This window comes from Bidens hawaiensis, unplaced genomic scaffold (assembly GCF_021521415.1).
Source record: "Bidens hawaiensis isolate Kalapana, Puna unplaced genomic scaffold, B.hawaiensis_p1.1 tig00025206_1, whole genome shotgun sequence".
NCBI lineage: Eukaryota > Viridiplantae > Streptophyta > Magnoliopsida > Asterales > Asteraceae > Bidens > Bidens hawaiensis.
The window spans coordinates 57,861-83,577 of record NW_027494021.1 but is presented as its reverse complement, the minus strand read 5'-3'; the positions used below and the strand labels follow the sequence as shown (position 1 = coordinate 83,577).

Below are 25,717 nucleotides of genomic sequence, written 5' to 3'. Positions count from 1 at the left end.
TTACATACAAAGAAATATGGCAAGTATAATCGCGCACACAGTAAATCCATCTATAGAGTTTGAAAAGAGTGTGAATTATAATGTAAACAAACTTACTGCTACCCTTATGCCAGCTATTATACGACCTCCTGAAAATGTCTACACGCTTAGATATCACCACCGTTAAGATTAAGGCTACGTACACAAACAAAAGTAGAGGAAAAAACTAAAGCCCCGAAACAAAAGCTAAGACACATGTATATACTCCAATTAAAGGACAATAATCCTAATCCGTCTCCAATAGCTTCTATCCCCGATGCGCAAAACCAAGCCGCTGCCACAATGAACCAAGCTACACATGTAGATATCTTTTTCTTTTATCATATTTCGACTTTATTTTTTGAGTTTATTTTTCCAGTTTCTATATAGTAAGGCTGTTCAAAAAGCTCGCGACTCACTCAATAAAAGCTCGAATAAACTAGCTAAAAAAACTTGATTTGAAATAACCTGAGCTGAGTTGGCTCATTTTTGTAACTGAGCCAAACTCATACCAAGCTCGGCTCATGTCATGGCTCGGCTCGATCTTAGGCTCGTTTAACTTCAAAATCAAGCTCGAGTCTAGCTGAGTTTCCTCGTTTAATTTTAAGCTCGAGTTCAAACCTACCTTGGCTCGACTCATGAACTGCCTCAATATAGTGTATGAAAATTGTAACACCCCTGCTAAAGCGGAAACGACTGAGTGTGACGTACAGATTGTTCAAACACACGTGACACTATTAGGTGATCATAATAACATTATTTCATTTAAATCTTCATGTAACTCAAGTTTATCAAATAATACAAGTTGTAACAAATAAATAAACAAATGATAAGTTGTTCTTTGAATATCCTATAGGCATGCTATGTGCCTTCTAACTTTCATCCTCGTATCTTTACACCTGTAACATATGTATAAAATAAAGTCAGCTATGAACATAGCTGGTGAGATTCCCACAGTTTGATATAATACGTAAAAATCATACAATTCCATGAAACTTGTGAAATGAGCACATAAAGGTTCTTTACACTCGATGCAATGGACCTGAGTGTAAAGAACAAACGAAGGTCTTTTCCAGTTGGGGCTACTAACGTACTCGGATATGGGGCCCATTTTCCACTCGATACAAATGGACCTGAGTGCAAAGAGGGGCGTATGATCATACTTATTGAGGCAACCACTGAGCAAGTAATTCTGAGCAAGTAATCAAGTAAACACACAAGTCCATGTAATGAATTGTAGTTTGTAAGCAATATCGTAAATACTTGAAGTTTTGTAGGATACATATGGTAACCCCCAAAAGTAATAAAAACGTTAAAAAGGGGGTGTGAGAAACTCACCTCGAAATTGAAGATAAACATGGTAATGAAAACCGAAAGCATGATAACGAAATCGAAGTAACCGAACGTGCGTTAAAGAACCCGAAATGATCGAACTTCTCGAACTATAAAAATAAATTCGAACATTTAAAGACTAACTAACGGGATTAATAAAGTTACTTATTAGTTTTAAAGATGACGCGCTATATTTTATTATTTTAAGGCGTTTTGGATTTTTATATTGTTTTTAAGGTTTAACGATGTTTTAACGGGATCATGATTTTAATATTATAATTTTTACAAAGTATGGATTTGAATGACGATCATGATCTCGAAGAATATTTATGCTAATGAGTTAAAACAAATTATAATTCTAACAGGTTAAGGTTTAACGAAAACGAAGCTATAGAATTTAAGTTTAATGAATTAAAGCAAATGAATTAAAGTTAATAAATTAAAGTTTAACGACGAATTAAGATTAATGGATTAAACGCTTAATGAATTAATGTAAGGTAATGAAATTATAAACAAATTTTAACGGTGTAACAAATTATAGAGTAACGGAAAAATATTAGGTTTAACGAGTTTAAATGAAAATGGACGAGTTTTGAAAGATAAGTTTTTGGGTGAAAAAGATAAATATAATTCTATATTTGATTTTATATGATTTATAAAAAATATATAGTTTATAATAATTTAATTTAAAAGGTTTTTGAAAAAATAAATAATATTTTGCACTGACCGGGTTTGAACCCGGGTCTGTATGATGACAGTTAACAGACACAACAACTGGACCAACTTCCATATTTGAATGAAGTATAAAAACTGATATACTTATATTATATTGCATGTTCATCTTCTTCATGAAACTAGGGTTTTAAATTCTTCCATTTCGTTCCAAGAATGGTTAAATTAGGTTTGGGGTTTTAGTATACGGCTGAAAACAACTATAATACATATAACCATTACCTTGTATGTCGCCGGAAAGTGGGTTAACGACGGTGACCGGAATCCGGTTTACGATGAATCAATTGAATGCAGTAGAGAGTGTTATAGAGAGAAAAAAAGATTGGTGTACGTTCAACTGAAGATTACGGACCTATTTATACTAGCAATTGGATTGATTATGCGTCAATGGTATTAATTTTGATTGAGCTTGTTGTCCGGCGATGATTACGGATTTCCCGGTGATTACGGGACGTTATGATGTAATTAATCTTTTTATTAACGTCTATTATCGAAGATGAAGATGGTTATACTAATTTATTTGTTCAAACGCGGAGATTACGGGGTTGATTGGAGGCTCGCCGGAAAACCGCCACCGCCGGCGAACTCGCCAGAAAACCAGGGAAAGGGAAGTGGGTGGTGGCTGTTGTAGGTTTTTTTTAATATTTAATAATGTTACATAATCAGTCCCTAAAGTTATAAACTCTTTATACTTTGAATTGATAATATAATTTACAGAAGTAACCCTTGAACTATTAAAATATAGTTTATTTATATTTTCATTATTTATAATTAGGACTTTTTGATGTTTACTTATTTAACCCGAAAGTTGATTGACGATAAGTTCGAGATTTTGTAAACGAATTTATGGAATAATATTCAAACGGACATTGAACATCAAACGTCGGGAATATAAACAATGAACAAAAATACATTGAACAAGAAACCGAGTCGGAAACATTTACGAACGTCAAACGAATATTGGGAATTTAATAATACATACATATATATATATATATATATATGTGTATATATATATATATCTGAAAAAAATCCGAAAATTCGAACGGGTCGGTTTTCGGGTTTGAAAAGTAACGAATGTTACAGAAATATCACACTACTGCTAATAAGCCGAATCAATACCGACTGAGTCACCGGAATGCATAAGTATAATCTCACTTTTGTCATATTACCAGCTAAAACTCCTAAAATGCTATAATAATAATAATAATAATAATAATAATAATAATAATAATAATAATAATAATAATAATAATAATAGCTAGAGGTGCATAAAAACCTGAATCCGAAATCGGACCCAGAAAAAAACCTGAAACCGGGTTTTTTTATACCCGAGTTTTTAATACCTGAACTCGTACCAGACCCTACTTGTATGGTACGAATAGGGCATGTTTTTCTGTACCAAAACTCGTATCTGATTTGTACCCGGCCATACCCGAAAACCGGAATCGGTTCAATACCTAGAATCGAATTTTTCCAATACCCGAAATCGGGTTTTCCAAATACCCGATCTATACCCGAAAAATTCCCCTAAACAGTGCAACCCCTTAAAAAAATCCTAGCTATACCCGATAAATACCCGGAAAAAAGCCTGAAAAAACCCAAAAATAGGGTTTTTTTCAATACCTGAAAATAGGGTATTCAAATATCCGATTCAATACCCGACCCGAGCCCGATGCATAGGGTATGATTTTTAGACACGATACCCGTAACTGAACCCGACCTGGGTATTTCCAGTACCCGAACCGGTTCTATACCCGAAACCGGGTATTTAAAAAACCCGATTTGTGCACCTCTAATTCTAATAATAGCCCCTAAATTTAAATCTGAACTTTTGGGCTTGCGAAAAGTACCCTATAATATGCCCAGATATTGTTAGGCCCAAAAGGCCAGCCCACTAAACCACAGTATTCTTTTAAGATCTTCCCACCAGTCACTGCACTTCTCCGACACTCCGATTGACGACGGCGACGGCGACGGCGACGGCATCCCACTCCGACTACCTGAACATGTTCAACTTACAAATTACGTCTCAATTTCTAATTTTAATTGTATATTTATAATATTCTGATTTCTAGGGTTTAGTTTTCATAAATTGTATGTTTGAAGCTTTGTTTTATGTCTTTTGAGCCTCAATTTTGGTTCAAAATATGAGTCTCAGCTCAAAATTAGCTCTCAAAGGTGATATGCATTAAATTTAACAGTAAGGGCTCGTATTTTTGGTCTCACATCTATACTCTGAACCTGTGTCGCAGAACTCGTTAGGCGCTAGGCGGTCCGTGGGGTTTGCGATTAATTGAGATTAGTCGGATTGGAATTTATGTATAATTTTTCAAATATACATATAGTGACTAGTTGGTGGGGTGCTGACTAGCGATTAATCAGCGTCTAGGCGTGATTCTTACAACCGTGTTCTGAACATAATCTGCAAGTTTGTTTTCTAAAGGTCAAAAAACTTTATCAATCATGAATAATTAAAGATTAATGTGTGCATACTTGATCCAATAAAACTAACACACAAAGCATACAAATGCATTTTGTGATGTATATATCTATGCTTGGTTATCGGTCACGGGCTTGCGTAACTGAAAAATATCGATTTTTGTATTGACACCGAGAATATCGGTGATATTTACCGATATATCGGCGATATTTTGAGTTACAAATATCGGTGATATCGCCGAGATATCGGTTGGGCCCATTTTACGAGTTTCAATGCCTCAAGTTCAGTCCACATCTAAAATTGTTGGCCAAACACATTCTAAACCGGTTTGTTGGCCCAAACACATCCCAAACCCGTCTTTCAACTCCAAATACCTAATAGACATCTAAAAACCTCATCCACTCAACCAACCCTAAATGGCATCTTCAGCAGCAATCGGACCCTAAATCCCGTCTTGATTATCGATACTTTTGATGTTACTATTAATTTTATGAATGCTTTAGTGTGTTAAGTTATTATATATATATATATATATATGTATATAATTTTATATGTATGTAAATTTAAATTAATCAAACAATATCTCACCGCGAAAAACTATGTATCACGTATCGGTCCTTGTCTGATATCCAAAATTTTTTCGCATTAACTGCATAGGTATATATATGCATATAAAAACTAAAAAATATAAAAGCAAAAGGAAGATTAATGAAAGGCAAAATTCCTTTTCAAGACATAAATTAATAACTAAGAGGAAACACGAAAAACAAAATCCTTGAACGCTATTCTAATCAATATTAAGAACATAATTTTGCAGCTTTTTCACTCATCGGAATTTTTTTGTTGTTGAAGTGAAGCGTGAATACTTTTTGTTTATAGCTCATTTGATTATTGACGCGAATATTGATTGTATACACAATGGAATGAATTTTGGCAGTTCACAAACAGAATTGTTTTACTTTCACGTACTTTTTACTATTTTTAGTTTGGCTTAGTGTCATTTTGTTTTTATTTTAGTAGTTTTTGGTTTATTGGTTGTATTAAGTGTGCAGTTTGCGTTTTAGTGTTTTGACAGTCTTGGTACCATTGTCATTCAATGTTTTTTTGTCTACCTACCCAAGTTGATAGTCAGTTAGTGTATTCTATATTCCTATAAATCATTTTAAGGACATCATTTTTGAAATACAAAACCGTGAAAAAGATTTATATTTATGAAGAAAATACCACTGTCTCTAAAATGTGCAATTCCTTAGTTGTGACTTTTACTATTGCATTAAAGTATGAGTTACAAATTTCAGGGGTAATGATATTTTTTAGTAAATACATCATCTTCTGTATCTAATGCATAATGTCTTTAAAATGATTTATAGAAGTATATATTAATTTTATGCTGCAGTGACTATCAACTTGTGCTGGTTGTAGAAGACTTGTTAATGAATGATAAAAGTACAACTGGTTTACTTTCATATGTAAAGTATTGGTTCATTCAAGCTCTTCAATGAAATTGTATTTGTTGAGAGAAACCAAAATGTTGAAACCTCAAAACGTGGACCACACACTTAAGTAAGCAAATGAGAATGATAAATAAAAACAAACTGTCTTGAGCCCAAACAAACAAAACTAGTGAAAATGAAGCAATTGTTGTCTCGAACCGGGTCAAACTAGCGTCTTTCTGCTGTTTATACAATCGTTATTTATCTTGATAATTGGATAATCAATGAACTGGAAACAAAAGGTAATATCAAGCATCATTTTAGATAGAAAATTTGGGTGTGTGAAGATGCTACAAAATGTTTTCCTTATTGTTGATTAGGATATGCTTGCGCTTTTATGTTTTTTCTATGTTTCCTCACAACTTGTGATTGCTGTCGATTTAGGGTTAAGAGGAGTTTTGCTATTCATTAATTTTCTGTTTCTTTTTAAATTGTGAGTTTAGGCTTTATACACGCACACATATACATAAGCCTTGCAAACTGTGTGGGTCGGGTTCGAGTAACGGGCTTGCGTCAATATTGGTTCTGATCAAATTGAGTTTGGGCTGAAACATATAAAAGAGTATCAATATGGTTTAGGGTGTGATGACTATTCTTGTATTTGCTCGTTTTATATAAAAACATAACTGAGTTGGCACATTACAGCAAACACTTGGCTTGCGGCGGGCAAATGTCAAACGGTCTTATATGGGCAACCGCAGAAGATTTGTCAAGAAACAGGGGAAGGGTTCTTTCTCTATATCGACAAGTACTTAGAGCCCTAAATTCACCCGATCTTCCCTTGAATTTAGCAGCAAGATTGCACAGGAAAGCACAAGCGCGTGCCATTTTCATGGTGGCTGCAGAGGAACGATCGATTCACAACATTAAAGATTTGATTGATGTAACTGAGTACTCTCTATCCCTCTTGAGAAAAGGAGAAATCCCTAAATATATTCAGTGATAAATCGATATAGTAAGTCCCATTTTAGAATAAATGGTGATTTTTGTATGGTCAAAATCGGTCTGGTCGGGTTGGGATGACTCACACCATCTTTTTTCTACTTTTATTGCTACACGGTCCGATTAAATAGGTTTGTGATTTTTTACACTCCTAAATATATTCGTTTGCTCGACGTCAAATTATATTAAATCCGTTTAGTCGATAATCACATAAAAGATGTTACATACTTAATAACCCACCATTTGAATCCCCTGTCCCATATGATCATAACCGCTTTCAAATATTCTCATGCCTAAAATATGACAGGAAGTACATATTATACAATTAGTATCCGTTTTATTTCAGAGTCTACAAACGTACAGGATAAAAAGAAGAAAAAATGGACGTACATGATCCAACATCCTGTACAACAATTTTCATCAATGCCAAAATATTAAGAAATTTTTTGTTGGTATCAATTCTTGGATGTTTGAGAAGTTTTTTTACTGATCAATTCATTAAAGTCGCAAAAATAATATTAAACATTTAAGCATTAATTGTCCCAAATTAGTTTATGTTACAAACCTAAACTGTATTAACAGCTTTATAATCTAACAAATTATGTTATTTTTCAAATTAGTAAAAGTGTATTCTTGATTTATTGGACAATGATTGTTATATACCAAGAACAATTGATTATTTGCTAAGATTCTTTAAGATCCAAATTTCATGTTCAATTTCAATTGCTAATTTAATTTAAACGTTATTCCTAAGATACAAAATTCCTACAAATTTTATTCATAACAAATTTTATAAAAGTTGTATTTCTAAATTAGAAGTTTGATGATTGGGAGACTTCAAGAACTAAATCAGTCGCAACTGGCTTAGGAAGCCATACCAAATCCAACAAAGAACATGAAATATACGGTAGTCCATGTTCGAACATGTGACGTAGTGAGTAACCACTTGATGTAGTGTTAAATCGTATTAATCAACTTCGTTATAATTTTCATCGTTAGAAAATATACAATATCATAGAACTTTTGGGTAAAAGAAATATAAACTCTTTCATAGTTGTTATTTGAAATCAAAACACAAAATATAATCCCCATAGAATGAACCATTTGCAAGGTCAAATCATGGCAGTGCCACGCACATCATAACCGGTCTAAACAACAGCTCTTCCTCTCTAAGTCTCAAAACACTACTTGTTTGGATCATTGTTGTAATCAAACCAAACACATTACATATAGGTTCATATAAAAAGCATTCGAAAATAGGAGTCACCGTAACAAAAGTTTCACAAGTTACACAAAATAATCATATTATTATACTTGTTGTTCGCTTACCTGCCTCTCTATTGTAGTTGAATCTTTTTGTTCACTATTAATATAATTAACTATGAAAAAGAAAAAGAAAAATAAAAAGAAAAGTACAAACTCATAAAAACCGTATACACATATACGTGATTAGTGGCCAGCCTAAAAAATTTTTCTCACTAAAGTCGGAAATTCTCTCAGGTTGATGATTGATATATACTCACAGGGGTCGATTGTATTATTATTATTTACAACAAACATTTTTATCTTGCACTTGTAAAGATTTGAACACACAATCTTATATTTATAAGAAGAGAACACCATATCAGTCGACCAATATATCATGGGTTTAAATTAGTTTGGTATAAAATGAACATCCACTATTTTATAGATACAGATAAATAATATATATAATATTTGCTTGAGTAGGTTAGAGTGGAGACTTTGCATGAAGGAGAAGCATGTGTGACCAATGAGAATAAATAAGTTGCAAATATAACCAAATTGCAGCCCCATCTAACAAACATACTTTGTGAATGCTTATAAATTGTGTGATTCCTTCTATTCTCCCACCATATTTACAGAAATGCCATTGCCTTAAATCTCATTTTCAAATGCTATTACTTTTTAATGGTAATAATGTAATAAAAACATTGAAGTTTATATAAAAAAAGGTCATTTTCATATATGAAGAGCTTGTTTAGTATTTAAATTACATCTAGGATAGATTTATTTAAAGATGTAGGTCTTTAATCTGAACGTAAGAGCATTCTCATCCCACCTTTTATCCCTAAACCAAAAATTACACTAAAATTTACTATATTTTCTCTTTCTATTTCAATTAAATAATACTTTTTATACCTTTTATCATTATCTTTTCTCTTTCCTTCACTCACAACCACTCTCAAAATATATTAAAAAATTATAGGGGATGAACAGTAACTTTTCAAATATACAGAAAAATCCCTATTTTTTCTAAAATATAAAAACTCTTCGCTCACAACACCCTGAATCATTCTCTAAATTATAAAAACACCCCTCAAATTAAATAAGGGGTTAGATGAGAATGCTCTAATACTGGAATGGGCCTCTCTATAATCTTAAAAGAAAATAGAAACTTAGATGTTGAAAATAGTTAATACTTACAACAATAATATGGAAGCTTTATTTATTTTTATCTTTTCATTTAGAGCGAAAACACACTTTATAATTTTACACCACCTAAAATCCACGCTAATGCTGAATTCTCATCACTTGATACCCGTATCATTGGACCAAAGGTCTCTACACAACACTTTATTTCTTAGCAATAAGACTTTTTTAAATATGCTTTTTTTGGCATCTTCACTCACTAGTGTAGATGAACCTTTTACATCTCTAAAGTCTACATTTGTACATTTATAAGCAATTTGTCTCACATAATAATAGGTAAGTTATTTTATGTAAAAACTTTGATAAAGAGACCGGAAGTCAGGAGTTTATGAGACTTCGAAGGGCTAGCATACAGTAATAGACTGAGGCGTCTAGACTAGTTAACAATAAGGCCATAGGATATACATTCACACTCATTAACTTCTCGTAGACACTACATCACCTATTTTACCCCCATTTCACTTCACTTCACCTCACTCTAAGGTAATTGTTTACCCCCCACCCCCTCTTACCTCTCTCTGTTTAATGTAAATTGATTCTTAAATTATTGTGTGTGTGTGTGTGTGTGAGGATTTTAAAGTCCGTTAATATTTTATCCCACCTTGCTTTTAATGCCCCCCTAACCCATGAAGGGAGTGGTATGCCAATCGTTAACGCTTGTCAACTCAGCTTTAACGTCATGGACGCTAAGGTATACCCCATGGGCCTTGTAACTGAAAGTACTGTTTAATGAACACCAAATAAACAAAACTTTAATTGCATAACTATTTATTACTTTTAAGAAACTTTAGAAAGAACCATAGATTTATAAGTCACTGAGTTCTATTAATACATTGTTTTTTAAATGAAAATCTTTTACGTGATGGTTCGTGACCTCCGACCTAGTGTAGATGCTCTAACCAAGTAACCATAAAAACATATCAAATTAGTAGAAAGACAGAATTTGGGTGAAAAGAAGTCTTAGACGAATTTTATTATTATTATTATTATTATTATTATTATTATTATTATTATTATTATTATTATTATTATAACGTACGAGGTGATGAAAAAGGTAACAAGCACAAAATGAAATAATCAATAATTCAGATGGCGGGCCCACCAAAGATATCCAACTAACAGACTTTCGTTCGGTAACCCTGTTCGCCAACTGAAAGTTGTCAAAACATTCTCTCTCTCTCTCTCTCTCTCTCTCTCTCTTATTTACTGTTTTCTTAATAACTCAACATTTTTTTAATATAAAATATCTTTTCAATAACAATAAATGTTGCTTGTGATTCATCTATAAGTATTACTGCATTATATCATTTTTGGTCTTTGTGATTCATTCATAAGTGTTATATTGTTTGTGAATTTGAGTTAGTCTAAGCGGATTTGGACATATTTGTGTCAAATCAATATACATATTTTGTTAGTTGGGTTGTGCCATTCCAACAAAAAAAAAAGAAGCTAATCGGGTTGTGCTTGTGTCGACCTAAATGTTTCACAAATTGACCGATGCATTTCTTTTATTAAAAAGGTATTTTATATCGATCATAACGCAAACTGACTGAGTATTTTATGCCAAATTTTAGAAAAATAGACAATGAATAGTATCATGTCTTATAGTTCAAAGTTTAAATGTAACTGTTATTAAGGCTGTCACTTTTTTACCCGAAACCCAACCCGAAAAAACCCGTACCCGAACCTGAACTAACCCGACCCAAAAAACCCAAACCCGAGAAAAGACTAAACTGAACCCGAACCGATGTAATTCGAGTTGGTTCTCGGGTTTGATTTACAAGTATTGGGTCAACCCGAAAAACCCGAATAAACTTTTACTTTTGAAATTAAATATATTTTTAGGTATAATAGGCTTAGTCTTAGTCATTAACGTTATTAGAATCTGAGCCTAATCGACTGTTATCATTCCAACTATTATGAACCGATTGTTTATTGTTAATTTATATTTTCTGTTTATTATTAATAGCAACCGTAATCGAACAACAAAATCACGTCTAATTGAAGACGATTATGGTTCGAGCTAGGTACTTAGTTTTACTCTTCTTTTTAATTGTTTTATGACTTTATCAAGTTATGTTGGTTTGTTATTTGATTATTTGCATTACGAGCAACAAGAATATGTTCTTTTAATTTTAGCATTGAAGTTTTTTAAATTTTTTTTGTTTTTTGTTTCATTTTCTAGGATACTCAAAACCCAATTAACCCAACCCGAAAAAACCCGAGCCCGAAAAACCCGTGAGAGATTTGGGTTGAGTTTCGGGTTAAGATTTAAAACTTTAAAACCCGAAGAACCCGACCCGAAAAACCCGAAACCCGAAAAACGAACCCGAAAAACACCCCTAACTGTTATATACATAGTGTTGCAACTTTATGAATTTGGAGTACTAGTATGCGAAAAGTAAAATAAAATACAACGAAGGTTTTTCAACATATGTTCGTGTAAATCCATAAGTACACGTGTTGTATTTGAGTTCATATTTCTGACTAACAAATATAAACATTAAACATTTAGGTAAAATAGCAGCAGTTAACCAAAATTGAAAATCACCCAAAGCACTTTAAAATCGTGTAAATCAATTTTTTATAGTATGTTAGATTTATTAATGAAATAAAGTTTCCTCTTGATTAGGTTGTAAAATATTAGGACAAGCTTATGTGCTTACAAAATATGCCTTACATAGTTAACTGAGTTTGATTTGTTTTATTTATTTTGCCCTCATTATTAAAAATCTATTATTTTTTTAATATAGAAATGCTCAATCAAATATAAAAATACTTAACTTTGTGGGCTAGTCTAGTTGGTTATAGCAATGCAGATAGATCTAGGCTTTCTTCGGGAGGTCGTCAGTTCGAATCTGAGCCAAAACGAAGGTTTTATCCTGCTTGCGTTACGCCGAGAGTTTCTACTCTTGTGGGGGCGCTACTAGTATCAAGTGGCATTAAGAGAGAAGGTTCCTCCGAGGATGCGGGGAAGACCCGAGAACCAGGGGTTATGCCCTTCGGGATAAACTCTATTTGGGGGTACCAAACTGGGGTCGGCCGCAAGCCGATTTACAAACACCCAGTCATACCGTAGACTGTCGCTATTCTGAAAGAAAATATTTAAAAGATACATACTACACACACATGTAACAATAAAACTAAGTAGAACTATTATCTAATCTATTATCCAACTCTCTTTCTAACTCCCAACATCTGTATAACAATATGTACAAATATATTCTAGTGTACTTTAAAAGTTCCAACAAACTCATATAATGCATTACATTTTTCTAATTTGTGAATATATATAGGTGTATCTTTACTTCCACTCTTCTCAACCACCATCACTTTCATTCTTCTCAAAAAAGCATACTTTACAACTTTATCATACTACGCACAATTCAAACATGTTTGAAGCAAGTGCTAGCTTTGATCCAAACTCTCAAACCTATCATCATCATGAACTCTCAAACTTTCACCAAATCCTCAATCTTTCCAACACTGAAACACCTACAACCACTTCCATAACCAACATCTCATGAACATGCAAACTGATCACCAAAACCACCAACAAATCAACTGGAATCATATCGGTCAAACTTCGGGTCAAATGTACCATCCGGTACAGACTCTCAACATCCACCCACAACATCCATTCTACAAAGAGTTGTTAAGTTCTCTCCCAAAAGGGTTCAATGTAACGGGCTGTGGATCGGGTTTTGGTGATCAAATGCATCATGAAGGAGATGAAGTTTTCGAGTTTGACGCTGGGATTGTTAATGGAAAAGGGAGAGGTAAAAAGAATGCAAAACAACCTGTTACCGAAAAACATAAAAGGAAACAAATGAATGGCAAGTTTGAGGCATTGAAGAGTATGATCCCATATTCAACTAAGGTATGAGAATTTGAACATTTTGATTCAAATTTGTTACTTGTGGGTATTTCTGTGTTTTAGGGTGTGTATGGAACCGAAAACGACCTTTAACAAAAAATTCGTACCTGAATAACCAAACTCAAACAAAAGTGACAGTTTGGTTTTATTTTATCATAAAGATCCAACTTTTGGTTTGGTTTCGGAAAAATCAAGCTGAACCAAATTTATGGATGTTCATTTTGAATGTTAAGTAATTTATAAGAACTTACAAAATAGTGTGCCAATACATTTAGTTTAAATGCATAATAATCAACTAATCATTAATAAACAAAAACGTTAGGCCCAAAAAGTTTTTGGCTGAAAAATTTTAAGCTCAAATAGTAAAACCGAAAAAATCAAAATCCAACGGTTTTCAAAAACTCAAAGACCAAACTTTTAATTTTTGGTTCAATTTAAGCCTAAACCAACCCACACAAACCGTGCTTATGAACAATATGTATGAGAATTAAATCTTGTTAAAAGAATTAAACGAATTGAAATATTGAATTGGCAAATAATATTATATGCGTACTAGACCTCCTTATATCGAGTGATTACATTGTGATAAAGCTAAACAACTAACGATAAAACATTAATAACTATCATAATGTTCATACCATAGATAGAATGATAACTACCAAACAAACAAACTTAAGCATCAATCACAAATTACATAATAATAATAATAATAATAATAACAACAACAACAATAACAATAACAACTATAATAGATAATAAACTCGGTTAACACTTGTTTTTCTTGCCGATAACTTGTGTGTATGGTGCGACTATGAACAAAAGGTTGACCGCACATCGATTATTGGAGATGCGATTGGATACATCAACAAGCTCAAGGGGGATTTGGAGGAATTAAAGATTTTGGTGGATAGGAAGAGATACAACATCAGTAGGATGAAAAAACAGAAAATTGAAGGTGATTCCAATTTAGATGTGGAGAGTAATACTGTCTATGATGATCAGCAAGCCTATAATGGTAATATAACTTCCACAATGAAGAGTTCATGGCTACAAAGAAAATCAAAAAACGTCGAAATCGATGTTAAAATCATTGATGATGAAGTTACAGTTAAATTGGTGCAACAAAAGAGGATTAATTGTTTGTTGGTTGCTTCACAAGTTTTTGATGAACTTAATCTAGATGTCCAACATGTTGCTGGTGGACTCATTGGTGATTTCTATAGCTATTTGTTCAATAACAAGGTACAAGTTCTTTGCCCCCATGCTATGCATTAGTGAGTTGTACAGTACAATAGTATACCAAGTAAAATGTTTAATGACTTTTAATGAAATTTTGTAGATTTGTGAAGGATCCTCTGTATATGCAAGTGCTATAGCCAATAGGCTAATTGAGGTGGTGGACAAACAATATGCAACCATTCCAGTCATGTCTAGCTACTAGATCAAAAGGTACATCCTTTTATGCATAAGTAACAACTATTATCTTGATTCTATATCACAAAATTTATAAGAACAAAACATGTTTATATATCTACCAATTTGTTTGGACGTTTAGTATTATACTGTGATGAGAATGCTTTTATTCTTTCTTTTTGCAGATCTATGAGACTATGACTCTATGAGGGGATTATATGGGCTTATGCTTGAAGCTTTTGAGGGATTATAATATTATATTGGCTTATTAGAATTATTTTTTCTTTTTTTACTATTACCAATGATATTTAAACTTGTATTAATTAGATAATCAACTGTTTTAACTTTTTAAGTATTATAAATTAACAAGACAAATGAATATATGATGACAAATGAACATATGTGAGAAATGATTTATTAGAAAATGTTTGGAATCAGGCAAAAACTAGTAAAAATAATATTATTTTACCTTCTGAAATTATGAGAAGACAATTAGAATTAGGTTGATTTGATTTTTTTCTTTCCTTTTGCTTTTTTTTTTGTGTTAATCAAATAATTTTTTTTAAACAGTTTATACTTTATACAAACAACTCAAAAATTTTATTTTGGACAAAAACATAACACAACATAGTAAATAAGTTGTGAACTTCATTAAAAAACAGTATCCCATGCACACATACCTAAAACAGTATCTGGAAAAATTCATGAAGAATAAACAAGAGATTTCATCAAAGAAATTGTTCATAAAAACCTAGAATACTGCAACAGAGACGGCATGCAATACTGTACAATCCAGCAGGATGAACAATCTTACAAAACCAGAAAAACTATGTATTGTATACTGTTCTAGAATTATGAGCAAAATCATTTCATTTATTGTTGAACCGCTAATCGCTGAAGATGGTCTAAAAAGATCTCAAAGCTGACATCATCCGTAAACAGAACATCGCCACCTGGCATAGGCGGCGCATCTGAATTATACGTAGCAGAAGGGTTCAGTTTCGCCAAAAGAAAACGAGCCTGCACAAGTTGCATGGTATTAACATTAAATATTAAGGTTGATCTTTTTAACACGAATAAACATGTAAAACATTTATAAACCTGGGATCCATGTTGATCACAAATAACCAAACGAGATACGGGAAACCGTTCCCGTACTATAGCTTCAGCATCATCAAGAGGAGCTTGTAACAACTGAGCAAAAACCTGAAACAAAATCACAAGAAAAGTTAAAAAAATAAGGACAAATACCATAAAAAACCAACATACTATATATTCTTTCTCATTTTCCATTAACAATTTATTGCACATTAAAGTCCCTGTACATGCTAATTTTGAATACAATCATTAAAAAACATATTAACGAGCTTTAAAGGGATTTAGAGCATGTTTGTGATTGAATTTCAAACAACTTATTGACTTGCTGGCTTTTTCAAAAAGTCATTTTGAAAAGCCAGGATTTGTGGCTTTTAGAAAACAACTTTTTAACCATTTCAAAAAGCAAAAATAAGAAAGATTTTTGCGATTGCCAAACACTTTTTTAACTTATTGCTTTTTGAAAAAACCAATAAGCCAATAAGTTGTTTTCAAACTCAATCCCAAACATGCTCTTGGTTATTGTTCACTTGAATGAACCGATATGAACACATATTTTGTTCATTCATTTGTTTTCGTGAACGTCTGTTTATGTTCGTTTATTTACGTTCGTTTAAATTTTAATAAATGCTTAAGCACTTGTATTCATATAAATTTAAACATAAATACATATGTTTGGATGAATTGTGATGAATTAGACTTGTTCGTTTGTGTTCATTGATGCTAACTCATGTTCGTTTATATTTGATCAATTATGTTCATTTTTATTTGTTCAAAAATGTTCATTCAAGTTGTTTGTTTACGTTCGTTTGTGTTTGTTTACGTTCGTGAACAGTTCATTTAGTTTTAGATGAATGAACATGAACGAGAACGAACATGCCAATTCTCTAAATGAACGAACACAAACAAAAAAACTGGTTCAATTATGCGCTCGTTTTTTGTTAAAGTTAAATAAAAGAACACGAACATACGCCCGTTCGTGTTCGTTGGGTTTGTTTACACGCCTATGACAATATCTGATAGTAAGCCGATTCGAGATGGCTAATCTCCCAAGATAGTGACCCCTTTGAGCGGGTTAGACTCCAAAGAAATAAGATAAGGAAACTCAATATTGTAAAAATTACTTGCATCCTATCATTTTGTAATTATAATATGATCTCTTTGAGTTATATGAAATTAGTGGTTAGTTGTTTTAAGTTATATTTTTTTTCACGAGTGTGTTAGAATTAGCATGTAACAGAAAATATGTTGCTTTTTTATGGTACTTTCCCTGATAAATTTTTAATATTATTTCGAGTTAATAACATATATGGTCCTTACGGTTTAAGCAACGCAACGCGTATGGTCTAACTACTAAGCAAAAAAAGTAAAACAAGTTTGAAGTTTGTGCTTTCAGTTTCGTCACAAGTTTGGATATTAAGGTTAACTTCCAGTAAGTTTCTGTTGAATTAGGGAAAAATGACTAAAATACCCTATTTTTGTAATTTATTTTAAACTATTAACTGTAAAGACTATTTGTGTAAATATTTCTAAACTTAAAGAGATATTTACCCAAATAGTTTTAGAGATATTTAGTTAATAGTCATATTTAAACTAATGGAATACATGGGGTTATTTGGGTCAAACCACATGGACTAAAAATGTATTTAACTCAAAAGAAAATTTATATTCTATTAGAATAAACAAATAGACCTTATGTTCGGGCTCGTTTTGGTATCCTGCTTTACGCCATTGAGCAATGGTGGACCCGTGAAAAACGACAACCGTGAAATACGAGTCCAATAATAAGATCCGGTCAGCAGCAATCGAGGCCACATCTAACAGAGCGGGTTCGGCCCCAGAATTAAACGCATAAGAAAGTAAAGAGGGTTGAATCATGACTACTGAATTTGCAACGTTTTCACGGTTCATAACCATCCTAAAATATGCTGTTTCATCTGGGCTGTTATTGAAAACCTGAAATAATTAAAAAAAAAGAGTGTGCTTTAATATTTTCTGTGATACTGGAAACAAAGTAGAAGCGGGTTTAAATACCTGTACGAATTGGGATCGCCTCAAATTAAATACGAATTGAGGAATAATTGATAAGCGAGGAGATAAGACGAAAGAAGATGGGCTGTCTTTTTGGTAGTCACCGAATCGGGAACATAAATGTATCAGTGTTTTATCGAGCCACCTTATGGGATCGAATTCAGCCTGTAAATAAAAATCATAATCGTGAAATAATGAACAAAATTATTAAATTCTTTTAAGTGTGTAATGAAAGAAATTAGTTACCTCGGTCTCCATTTTAAACAAAACTAGGCGTCCCATGACTACTGCAGCTGCTTCTTGGTCAAATCCAGCAATCAAATCCTAATGATGCAAAACCAAAATCATATTTACCAAAAAAAGAAAAAAACTTAATATTAAATATACTGATTTGGTATTTGTCCATTTCAGTCAAGTACAATTTATGATATGATCATTACACCTTTTCTACTTGTATTCCAAACTCCCATATCTTCATGCAAGTTTTAACGGAAGGGTATAAAGGTCATAACTTTGAAAACGGGTATTTTTTGGCGTTACAATTTTTTGTTGGGTAGAAGTGTAGAACATGTTGTCATGATTCATGAACAATGTGATACAATTAAGAAAATAAAAATACAGTACTCCAGAAACCCAAGATTTTTACATAATATCAAATAGGATTAATGAACAAGCTTGCCTGTACGTTTCCAGGTCCAGTGACCCATCTTCTAGAAAGAGTAGTGGCTCGAAGCCGCATATTTCCATTGCTATGCTGATAACTGTACCAATTTATCAATATCAAGTTAATAAAAGTCCTGCGCGAGTCAAAGAGCCACACAACTAGTGTCAATGTAAACTAATTTCATATAAATTCATTGAATTATGTTTTATCTTTAACAAGTCAAATGAATTAAACTAAAAGAGTAAAAGATCTAACTAATAAAAAACACATCAAATTGGTTGAACGACCTGAAATTCATTTAAAGCATATTCAAATGCCTAAAACGTTTTTCTTCGTTCTAGTTTATCAGTTTGTAATAATATTATTTCCATAATCATATTTAGCACAATAGTAAACTGAAATAAATGGAAAGAAAAGGTATTTACAGGTCAGACCAACCCAATCTGTTACTAGGGGTGTAAACGAACTAAGCCATTCGTGAGCTACTCAAGATCGATTCGCTAAAAGCTCGAAGTAAGCCGACCTTAACGAGCCTGAGCTTCAATTATCGAGCTCAAGCTGACTCACAATCCTATTGTTTATACAATGTCTACTTAATATGTTAATTGTATATGTTTATATAATAACTCATTTGATACATAAAATTATGATAAAAATAACTAACATATATTATGTTAGATACTAAAATTATAATTAAAACATAAAAAAACTGCAAATGTATATAAGCTAACTAAAGAATAATAAACCAGCCGAGCTCAAGCTTAAAAACTACTTACGAGCTGAGCTCGAGCTAAAGAAATAGTTCTGAACAAGCCAAGCTCAGGTTCAGCTCGTTTACACCCCTACCCGTTACAAAACCAACCCATTTTTGCCACCTCAACCCTTTAAAAGAAATTAATAAGGCCATACTAAGTCAAAAACTGGAAATAAAACTGATCGTTTGCAGCTTGACCAATAGCATCTGGTGTTTCCTTCTTCACAATATCAAATATTAAGCATAATGAAGTCGATTTATCAAGCCCGCACATCTTCCATGCAGTAGTGCCCCCTTGACCGACAATACTGTCAGAGCATAAAGGGCCTTTCTGCACAAACACATGAGCCAGTCAACATAAAGCCGATAATAAGTCAAAGGCAACCAAAACAGAATACTAACCTTCTCAAGTGAAGCACATGGACCAAGAATGCCCTGAATTTTAATATCCTTTGAAAAGTTCACCTCAAATATACCACTGCATATAGAAAGGAACAACTTTATTACTACAAAAACTTAACTTTATGAATAGTAAAGATTTATAACGTTGTATGCATTAAAAAAAGACAAAGAACGGCTTTCAACCTGCGCCTGTAAACGAACCAAACGGTTAGTGAACTGTTTAGCGGGAAGTTTGTTTATGTTCATTTATTTAGTGAACGAACGAACATGAACACGTGTCTTGTCTGTTCATTTATGTTCAATCATTTACGTTAATTTATGTTTTAAGTTTTTTTGTTTCACTTAATATAGGCTTATCACAATTTACTAATTTAGTCTAGTTTTAATAACTTTTTAGGTCTAGCACATTGTGATACGGTCCCTGGTCAAACCAGTTATCAAAAGAAGGGATGGTGGGTTAACGAGTAGCTGAAATTTTATGGGTCGGTATTTATTCTATTAATAAAGGGTAGCTAAAGTTTAGGGCATGCTATTATTCTACTAGTGCTTTTTTATATCTTTTGTTTTAGTGAGGAGGATGTCAATGGTTATTATTATCTAAGTATTAAGTTTCTTTAACCTTGTATCGGAGACTTCCCATCTCGAATTGGGTAATTGGAGACCTCCCATCTTGAATCGGATTATTATGTTTCAGTAATTGAATCGTTTTGTTTGAGTCCAGATTCTAGACTCTATCACATTGTCGTTCACATTTAATTTTAACTGGTTTGAGGTCAGTCATGTTCTTTCATAGTTATAAACCGTTTGTTTACGCTCGTGAACCGTTCGTTTATACAGTTAATCAATGAACATAAACGAACACAACCACGCTCATTTTCTTAAGAACACCCGAACACACAAACAACAAAACCCCATTCGTTTAACTCTTCGTGCTCAATCAGTTCGCTAACAGTCCTACCCGTTCCCCTTTTGGCCAAATATTTGATTTGAATCATTTGAGCAGTTTAAGATAACTCACGACCCAGACCCAATCCATTCATAAGCAAATGGGTCGACCCACATTTTCTTTAAACTTGCAAAAAGGTGGTTTATTTGGGCAAAAGTTTGTGTTTTTAAACTTTATCAAAGCGAAAGCTTTAACATATATACAACAAAAATCACTAAATAGATAAAATTCAATGCTAAAATCATCAAACCTTACTTTGATGATAGACCCAAATCATCATCGGATTGGAAAATACGCAGCAACGAATCTTTAAAAACCGAATGACCAAAACTTTCTGCTAACACAACAAGCCCTCCAGTTTTTTCAACTGCAACTTTAAGCTCAGCCACACCAACCTAAGACAATTAAACATAACATTAAGCTACTTTAAAAATTTTTCATTTGTGAGTTGTGAGAAAACAAGATTTTAAGAATTGATCACCTGATCAAGAGCACAAGCAAACACATCAAGCACATGCCCTTGATGCACAAGCTGCTTCGCAAGCCCTTCATATAACTTCACTGCTTTGTGAAAAAAAGGTGCAGCATCTTTATCCAAATCCTTGTGTGAACGAATCGGTTCCGATAACGCTTTCGATACAATCTGTATATAAAAGCGCAAAACATTTAACTAAACGTAACAAACATTAATTGTTGCAAAAGTTGGCTACTAGAACACTCACAGAACCCGGCCCTTCGGTAGCTGGCCCACCCAAAAACGCCATAATTCTAGCGCCCGAACCAGGAACACAAACTCCCAATAAATGAGCAGCCAGGTCAACGCAGTGCCAGTTGACCGAGGCGCCCGTTGGTCCGCAGGAACCAGCCACGGATCCTTTTGAAGCTCATCCAATACCTAATATAACAACAATATAAGTTAAAGCAAGATATATGGAAACAAAATCATAATGTAAGTATACAAAATGCTACCGAATTTAGCACAAATTCACAATCCGCAGCGGGAAGCAAGAACCTATCAATACTCTCCTGCGAAAGCCCGTCTCTAACCCCCGCGACCACGCCTGTAGCCGGCCTCGGCTTCTTCAAAAAGAACCCCATCTGTTCCAAAACCTGATCTTTCGTAATCTCCTTCGACCCGTTAAACACATAAACCTTATTCATCTTCCCAAAGAACCCCAACTCATGCACACAAACATACCGCCCAAACGTCACCAACCCCACCAACGAATTCCCCGGAATCTCCCCGATAACCCGCGAAAGCCCCGATCGTAAAAACCCAATTTCCTCCTCAATAATACAAGTATCGACGACGAAAAAGAACACATTTGGAGTGGGGATGTTCTGGGACATGGGTCTTTCGTTCTGGGGCTCGTATTCGATGGTGGTGTAGTGAGGGAAGAGTTCGGCGGGCAGGTTGTCGTCGGAGATGGAGTGGTAGTGCTGTGGGAAGTGGTTGCGGTGGAGGCAGAAGGAGCAGATCCAGATTGTGGTGGAGAAATCGACGATGGAGAAAGGGTTGAGGACGGATCGGCAGTTGCGGCAGCGGAGGGGTGAGTACGGGAGGAGTGGGGTGGATTCCGGCAAGGGTTTGATCGGAGTGTAGATGGCGGAGATGGGTATGACGCATTGGGCGGATTCTTGTTTGGTGCCGGACAAGACGTTCCATGGCATGCGGACGGCGTCTTGGGTTTCTAAATCCAAGAATTCCGTCATCGTTTGATTGGATCGAATTGGGTGATTGATTGATTGATCAGTGTGTGTGTGTGATACAGGGAGCTGTGGACTTTGTGATTACAGGAAGAAGAAGAAGAAGAAATAGACCAAAGCAAAGGAATTAGAATTAGACACTTTGAAGTTTTTGTTTTTTCAGGTGGAATCGGTCGGATGGTACGGAAAAGTAAAAGGATGTAGCTACGGGTTTTATATCGGTAAAGGTTTTGAAAGTATTGATACTGTATGGATGGAATTGATGTTCATATTATTGCGATTGTATTAGTTTGGTTTGTGATGGTACTGTTGCAGCACTATGCTTGCTATAGGTTACGATCCTAAAGGAGATAAAAATGAGAACGTTGCAATGGTATATCTGAGATTTTGTGAAGTATTATGTTATATTTATTAGAACAACAGAAATGGTAAGCAACCAAGTTTATATAAAACTAGTTAAATGTGGGGTAACTTTTTTAATAATACGTGTATGTTTCATTACTTATATATTACTGCATATAACTTGGTTTCAAAATCTTTTGTGTATTAAGACGTAGATAAAATAGGCACCTTGCAACAACATACTTGGAATTTTACGAAACGTGTTATATTTCTGTGTTGTAATGTTGTTTATGTGTAGTATTTTTGTGTTTTTTTTTTTTTTTTTGCTATAATTTTTTGGCACACATATTTTAAGCCCAACAAGGTTCTATACCCGCGCGTTGTGGCGCACGAGTGTGGTTGTGCGTTACATGGTAATGGATATACAGCCAGTTTTATAGTTAGAGACATGCGATTAGAATTGAATAAAATAGTTACACAATTACAATTGCTTTAATCCAAAAAATCCTAAGCACATACACTTTTGGTTATCTGATAGTAAACAACAAAATAACTTAATATGCCTCCCAATTATTCAAAATTGATTTCGCCATGTTAACCCGTAATAGCTTCTACGCGGCGTCAAACACCTCGAATCGACATGATTTCGCCTCGAAACCAAACCCAAAAGCATGATGTTGCAACCCTCTTTTGGCAGCCTGGAGCTTCTCAATAGCATGTAAATTAAGTAATCCATATGTTGCTTCCAAAGAATATTAATTTCTACCTAAGATTCTTATCAAACAAAATCATCACCAATATCACCACACGCTGCTCGACTTTATCTTTCAATTTGCTGAGCAGTTCTATTAAGATTTTCACTCCCATGTACGATGTACCTGCATTAATGCTGTGATGATTTTGTGTTTAGGTGACATCGACAGACAAAGAAATCAACGTATTAGAACACAAACAATTTAACAAAGAAAACTCATTGGAAGTTAGAACGAAAACGTTTCAGAGTCGTTGAGCAACAACTTTGGCCACGACGACATCGTCGTCTTCTTGGGCTATCGATTTTGCAGTTTGGAGGGTGAAGGGCTGGATTGATTTAGGATTCTTCATACACAGAGAAGAGACGTTGCGTTGTCGAATAGGACTGCCATCGACGTGATTGGTTGGTGCCATATCATTTGGGTGGTTGGTGGTGGTGTAGATTACGAACCGAGGAGATAAAGTCGATGATGGTAAGGAGGAGAAGAAAACCCCAGCGAGAATACATATGTGATATGTTAGTCAACAAAGGGGACTCACATAACAAACATATTGTCCACGTAGCAAATAATGATGCATAAGAAGCTTGTACCTTAAGCAAATTATATTGTACATTTGATGAATAGTGAAAATTGTGAGTGGTTGACTTTTTGGTTTTTAATATATATATAATGGTAAACCAAGAAAAAAAACTAAACCCAAACCAAAAAACGAAAAAAACGAAAATAAACAGTTTTAAGAAAACACTAAAACCGAATTTGCAGTTTTTGTTTTAATTTAAGGGGAAAAGGGGAATGTTATGGTGCCTGAGTGAATTCGGTCTTTTTTGTGTAAGTTGGTAGTGAAGCATTTGAGTTAATGAGTTTTTGAATAAAGTTGAAATACATCTTGGTTCACAATTACTAAGTTTAACGTTCCCAACATCATTTAAGTGTTTAATTTGGATCCAGCCGTTAAAAGAAACCGCAAATAAAAGTTTGGGTTGAATTAAGGAAGAATCATAAACATTAAATTTGCAACCATTTATGTAGATTAAAAAAATCACAGAAAATTCGATTGAGGTATTCCTTTTCTTTCCTTTTTTTGTTTAAGAAGCTACAAGAGTCTTTTACAATTTTGTTTTGAACACCATAGGAATTTAGGGCTTGTAAATATGTCAACGTTGTTATATCTTTCGTGTAGAAATTTAGGATCTTGAGGTTGCCTCAATCCAAATAGATAACACCTCATCTTTCCTAAATCAGTCATCTCAAATTTCTTATTCTTTGAATTTCTTAAATCACCCAATATCTTCTCAACATCTCCTATGAAATTAAATCATCTACATAAATGTCAACTGGTGGCACCCTGGATGAATTGGCAGTGTACGAGAGTTTGAAGGAATACTTTATGAGATTGGTGATGAAATGTGAAGTGAAAGTAATTATTGTTCTTGTTATTTTGCCTTTACAACATTATTATCTTCACCTCTACATATAGAGAAAAGGAATTACATTCATTATCATATGTGTATTCACTATGCGGACTATTTGACCCATTGGTCTTGTCTCTTCCCCACCGAACCTTCAGTTTTCTTCCTTTTATTCATTGTGCCATGCTCCATATCTTGAGACACGCATGCCTCAGGCCCTACCCAAATTCAATCATACAGTGACTTGAGTCCCCCCCCCCCCAATCTTCTTTCCCTCCATTTTTCCTTCTCGAATGATCTTCCACCTTTGCCTTTGGGCCTTCTTCTTTGGGCCGCTATTACTCTCTTCACTTAGCGGATCATGGGCCACCTCGGGAGCCCAATTTCGAGGTAGGCTCTTCAAGTCCCCCAAGTCTATTATCCTTGTTATTTATGACAAGGATAATGGACTTAGTCCCGTGTGTCTTTCTTTTTCAGCCCAACTCGTCTAGAGCTCACCTTACTTCTGGCCCAATTTATTTGTCTTGAGGCATTGTTTAGGCTCAGGCCCAAATCTCAACCCAATGTCATATTGACGGTACAAGTTTGAAAAAGGGGTCTTGCGTTCCACATATTCCTATAAAACCATTATACCTTTTGCAGCCATCAACTCACCATAACTTCTCACCTTCCCCTCCGTCTTTCTCTCTCTCTTTTTCCGGCGACCTTCCTCTATTTTACCAAGGATCCCCCATCGCTTCTTCTCATCATCGAGTTAGTGTCGATCATCCCTTCTTTTCTTAATCATGAGTCAGGATGGTATGTCTACCATAACTTCTTCGATGACCCAAAACAAAATGGTTTCTTTGTGCCCTAAATATGACATTCCCTTGTCGCTGTGACCTACCCTTCCTAGTCCTAATGATACGACG

The 25,717-nt window shown here is 34.0% G+C and overlaps 2 pseudogenes across 1 annotated transcript; one reads left to right on the top strand and one right to left on the bottom strand.

Moving 5' to 3' along the window:
* Window positions 1-6,688: 6,688 nt before the first annotated feature.
* Window positions 6,689-14,729, top strand: LOC143571187 (transcription factor bHLH91-like; annotated as a pseudogene).
* A 678-nt stretch (window positions 14,730-15,407) lies between these two features.
* On the bottom strand, window positions 15,408-22,385 carry LOC143571181 (protein transport protein SEC23 C-like; annotated as a pseudogene). Its single transcript, XR_013142054.1, has 12 exons — window positions 21,563-22,385; window positions 21,316-21,488; window positions 21,075-21,236; window positions 20,849-20,988; window positions 19,648-19,723; window positions 19,401-19,576; window positions 18,507-18,588; window positions 18,074-18,151; window positions 17,831-17,992; window positions 17,489-17,752; window positions 15,803-15,907; window positions 15,408-15,721 (listed from the first exon to the last, which is right to left on the bottom strand). The product of XR_013142054.1 is annotated as a protein transport protein SEC23 C-like (transcript).
* Window positions 22,386-25,717: the final 3,332 nt, after the last annotated feature.